We start from the raw sequence: 4,951 nt of genomic DNA, 5'->3' as shown, positions 1-4,951 counted from the left end.
CCGCCGGGCCAGAGAGGCGGGCCGAGCCGGGCCAGACTGTCAGCAGACCGGGGCGGGGGGGAGGCGCGCCCCCTAGCGGTGGGAGGGGGCACTGCGAGGCGCGCCCGGGCAACCCCTGCACCCCCGGGAACCCTGAAACCCTGCACCCCGGAGACCCCCGGCACCCATCCCAGAACCCCCTGCACCCATCCTGCACCCCCTCCCTGCACCCTGGGCACCCCCTGAACCCTTGCGCCCCCTTCACCCATCCTGCACCCTATCACAGCACCCCCTGCACCCATCCTGCACCCCCCCCCCCCGCACCCTGGGCACCCCCTGAACCCTTGCGCCCCCTTCACCCATCCTGCACCCTATCACAGCACCCCCTGCACCCATCCTGCACCCCCCCCCTGCACCCTGGGCACCCCCTGAACCCTTGCGCCCCCTTCACCCATCCTGCACCCTATCTCAGCACTCCCTGCACCCCAATCCAACCATTCCCAAGCCCCCTGCACCGTCCTGCACCCCCATCCCCGCACCCCAACACCCCCTGAACCCCCCCATGCCTTGAGCATCCCAGACCCCTCCATCCTCAGGGATCCAAAGTCCCCACCCGGGGACACCCCAGGGGACATCGCCCCTGCTGCCAGCCAGCGTATGGGGGTGCACCCTGATGCCTCAACCCCGGCACGGGTGGCAGAGATTGGGGTCACACCTGGGCACCCCTTTGGGCTTTCCAAGGGGCTTGAAAGCTCTTTGCTCGCCTGGGCTTTTAGCAGCATCCCTCCTCCCGCCCTCTGCATTAGCAGCCAAGGCAGCGAGGGCAGCTCCAAAGGGCACTTGTCCTTCACAGGGAAGGAAGGAGGAATGTCAGGGAGGCCCTTGAGATCCATTTGCTGGCCTCTGGACGAGGCCGAGCCGCTGCGTTGGCACTTGGAGATACTCCACCAGCGGGCATGGGAGCCGTGGGCTGGGGGGCACAGGGCAGGATGCTCAGACCGGGGTGCTGGAGAGCCCACCAGGGCACAGCCCTTCCCCAGGGGTGGTGGCCCCCCAGGGATGCAGCAGCGGTACCCAGCTGGCATCACACCGGGATGGAGGGGGGATGCTCCTGCTGCACCAAAGCTCCTGCCGTTGAAATTCCCAGGGATCCTCTGTGTGTTTTGGGGGATGCTTTAGGGTCCTATCGGCAGCCGGGTGGAGCAGGACCTGGGTGGCTCCAGCTGCCTTGGGAAGGCAGCCTGCCTGGCACTCCTGCGCAGCAGGCAGGGGACCCTGGGGGACAGGGGGACCCTCAGGGGGACCCTGCTGCCACCCCACCTGCCCGCCCTGTTCCCACCTCCCAGCAGTTTCACACCCAGCAGCCGCATCCCATGTCCCTTCCCACTCTCCCCACTGCCTCCTGGTTGCAGAAGGCACGATGACAAGACTAAAATGAATGGCCCCGGCGTCTCTCTTTGTCTCTCTGCCTCCTGCCTAATTAATTGAGATCCACCTTAATAGGATCAAACTAAATACCAAAGAGCATCCAACCACACAGCAGCTGGCAGAAAAACAACCGCCCAGCACACATACACCAAAAGACAGCTCGCTGGACAAAAGAGCCATTAATACAGCAGCAATTAGTGCTTCCGGAGCTAATAACTCCATCACCACAATCTTCCCACCGCTGCGCCCCCCCGGTGCTGGGGAGGGGGTCGGGGGACGCTCGCTGGAGCAGTTTCATCCATCGGCAGGGATTTGCATCACGTGCAATAAATCTCATCATGGCCAGAAGGCTAGGGGCAAAGTTAGTCCCTGCTTATTTTGGCCCTGGGGGAGGTGGGAGGGTTGCAGGGCCAGAACCCCCCCAGGTGGATGCTGAAAGCTCAGGGCTCCTGGGATGTTTCACCGGCTGCGATTTTGCACCTCCCGCCGTGTTTCATGCCACCCCTTGGGGGTCCAGCAGTGGGGGACAGGTGGCTGACACCATCCTCATCTGCTGGGGGACAGCAGGGAGGTGAGGTGCCCATCCTGCACATCCCCAGGCCAGGGGCAGATGGCAAGCCCCAGCCCAGAGCCCAGCGCGCTGGTACAGGGCTTACTGGGGGCTGGTACAGGGGTTACAGGGGGCTGGTATAGGGACTGGTCCAGGGGATTGCTGGCCTCCTCCAGCCTCACAGAGCAACTGCAGGTCCATGCCTTTGGGTCTCACTGGGCTGGTTTGGGTGGAAGAAGTGGTGTTTAAAGAGGAGCCCTGCTCTCCCCAGGTCAGAGCCCGCAGCCAGGCAGCTGGGGTGGTCAGGGGTGTCCCTCGGCTAATTCATCCCCTGTCCAACTCACAGCTCCCTGCTCTGGCTACCCCTCTATGCAAATCCCCCTCTCCCACCCCAAATGGCCTCGCACGTGTCCCTTCCTCCAGAAATGAGGGATTCCTCCCCGGGAAGGACAGTCCCTTATCTATGTTTTAGCAGCGTGCTGAGGAGTGGGATGCTCTGTGCCTTCGTGGCGAGCCCCAGTGCTGGAGCAGCATCACCAACCCCACCACCACCCCGCCAGTGCCACATCCAGCTCCAGCCTATTTCTCAAGAGCCAGCAGGTGGGTTAACCAAAAAAAAAAAAAAAAAAAAAAAAGATTGTAACCTGTTTGGGCTGGTTTGGATGATTTCTCCCATTCCTGAAGCAAGGACCCTTCTGTTGTTCTTCCTTTGGCTGTTTACCAAGAGCCTCCCAGCTCTGGATCTTGTGGCTGCTTTCCCGGGATTAGAGAGGGTGTGTAAGGAGGACAGTGCTGGGGAGATTGAAGGGGTGGGCTGCTCCCGATCCTGCCTGCCCCACCAGCCAGATACAACCCCCAGCACGAATTGCTGCAGGGAAAAGCTGGACCGTCTCCTTGCAGGGATGCTCTCAGAGGAAGAAAACCTCCAGGTCCTGAGCATGGTGGTCCACCTCCCATGGCCACCAAGCTCAGTCACTGTCGACTTCCCCATTGTGCCGAGGATGGGGAAAAAAAATAAACCTATTAATTTTTTTATATATGAAAAAGGAGGGTGAAGTTTGCACCAGAGCCCGGCGTGGGGAGGAACACTCCAGCCTTGAGCAGTGCCTCGGTCCTCCCCAAGCCCTGGCATCTGTGGGGCTCAGTGCGGCCACTCTGAGGGAACTGGCTGCCTCCGTGGGGTTTTTTTTAGAGTGAAGCATCCTAGTGATGGTAGCAACAAACTTTGGTCAGGGAAACCCTTGCTGGTGTGAGAAAGAGCAAAGGGAAGAGAGGGAGACCTCAGATGTCTCTAATTTTTCCAAGAAAAAAAAGGATGTAATTCAATATTTAGTTCTTCCCCAAGCCGGGGGGGGTGGCTTCAATCATTGCAGAGTTTTGGGCTCCCCTTACATGGGCATCCACATACCCACTCACACACCATTTTATAAAGGGGATGGAAAGGTCCCATCCACCGTGGCCAGGACTGGTGGCTCCCCAGCCCCACCAAAACCCCCTGGGAGCTGTGGCCCCTCTCCCCATGCTGGGCAGGTCTCACAGGGCTCGGGCTCCATCAAAGCCAAATTTGCAGGTTGCAACACCTGTGGACCTTCACAACACTAAGGAAACCTTTCTTAGCCATCAAAGCGTCCCTTGATCTGGTTTTAACTGGTGCCAGAGGCTCTGTTTGAAGTGGAACTGGGTGAGTTTTGGAGGCTGTTAATGGGATCACCACCACTGGGATGTGGTGTGCGGGCCTGGGGTCTGTGGATGTGAGACTGGGTCCCCCTTTTCTTGCTCCTGGAGTTGTCTTGTCTCTGCCTGAAGGCAAGATCTGCTTTAAACACCTTCCTAAACTCTCCTGGCCTTTGCAAAATGCCCCGTTGCAGGGGCAGAGCCCAGGCAGGACCCCAGGGGCAGGAGCTGGGGGCTCACTGGGGTGCCTGGTCCTCCCGGGGTGCCTATGCGGATGGCTGGGGCTGGGTGCCACCGCTGGCTAATGGGGATCCCCTAAGCACAGGGGACAGGCAGGGACCAGCACCCTCCTGGGTGGGGGGACAGCAGCACCCACCCCTGCAGCAGGGTGTCTGGGCTGGGGGGGCCACCCGACTGCTCCACATCCCCTGGTGAGAGCTGGACCTGCTTAGCCCACAGCCAGCTCCCTGCGTGGGGTGACAGCCCTGTCCCCTCCCAGGCACCCACCACAGGATGACAGCCCTGTGCCACCCCTGTGCCACCCATGGGGGTGACAGCCCTGTCCCCTCCCATGCACCCACCACAGGATGACAACCCTGTCCCCCCCCGTGCCATCCATGGGGGTGACAGCCCTGTCCACCCCTGTGCCACCCATAGGGTGACAGCCCTATACCCTCCCATGCACCCATCACAGGATGACAGTCCTGTCCCCCCCATGCCACACATGGGGTGACAGCCCTGTCCCCCCCCGTGCCACCCGTGGCGTGACAGCCCTGTTACCCCCCGTGTCACCCATGGGGGTGATAGCCCTGTGTCCCCCCCATGCCACCCGTGATATGACAGCCCTGTCCCCCCCATGCCACCCGTGGCGTGACAGTCCTGTCCCCCCTGTGTCACCCGTGGGGGGGCAGCCCGGCAGCCTCCTCCCGGCTGATGCGCAGTGACATTTGCAATCTGTTGCCATGGGCGCTCGGGGACTTTTGCTGTGGAGGGGGATCGCGTTTCTCCCCCCTCCTCCTCCTCCTCCCCTTCCCTCCCTCCCGATGACGTCATGGATGACCACGGTGGTGACAGGGCCACCTGTGGGCTGGTGAGGGGTTTAAAGAGACAGTCTGCAGCTGCAACAGGAGCCCTGGCTATTGTCTCCGCACCTGAGAGCCGGGGGGAACCTGCAGCCCCCAGACCACCCACCCATCCATCCCACCTACCCCATCCCACCCAATCCCATCCATCCCATCCCATCCCCTGCCGCCGCCGCCGCCGCAGCTCTCCCGGGACCGGGATGCCCCAAGCCGGGTCCAGCATCCCTTCCCCGTAGAG

This window comes from Nipponia nippon, unplaced genomic scaffold, assembly GCF_047370975.1.
Source record: "Nipponia nippon isolate SJK-2023a ecotype South Korea unplaced genomic scaffold, ASM4737097v1 scaffold_9, whole genome shotgun sequence".
NCBI classification, from domain to species: domain Eukaryota; kingdom Metazoa; phylum Chordata; class Aves; order Pelecaniformes; family Threskiornithidae; genus Nipponia; species Nipponia nippon.
The sequence above is the reverse complement of the archived record's forward strand: the minus strand, read 5'-3'. Positions refer to the sequence as shown.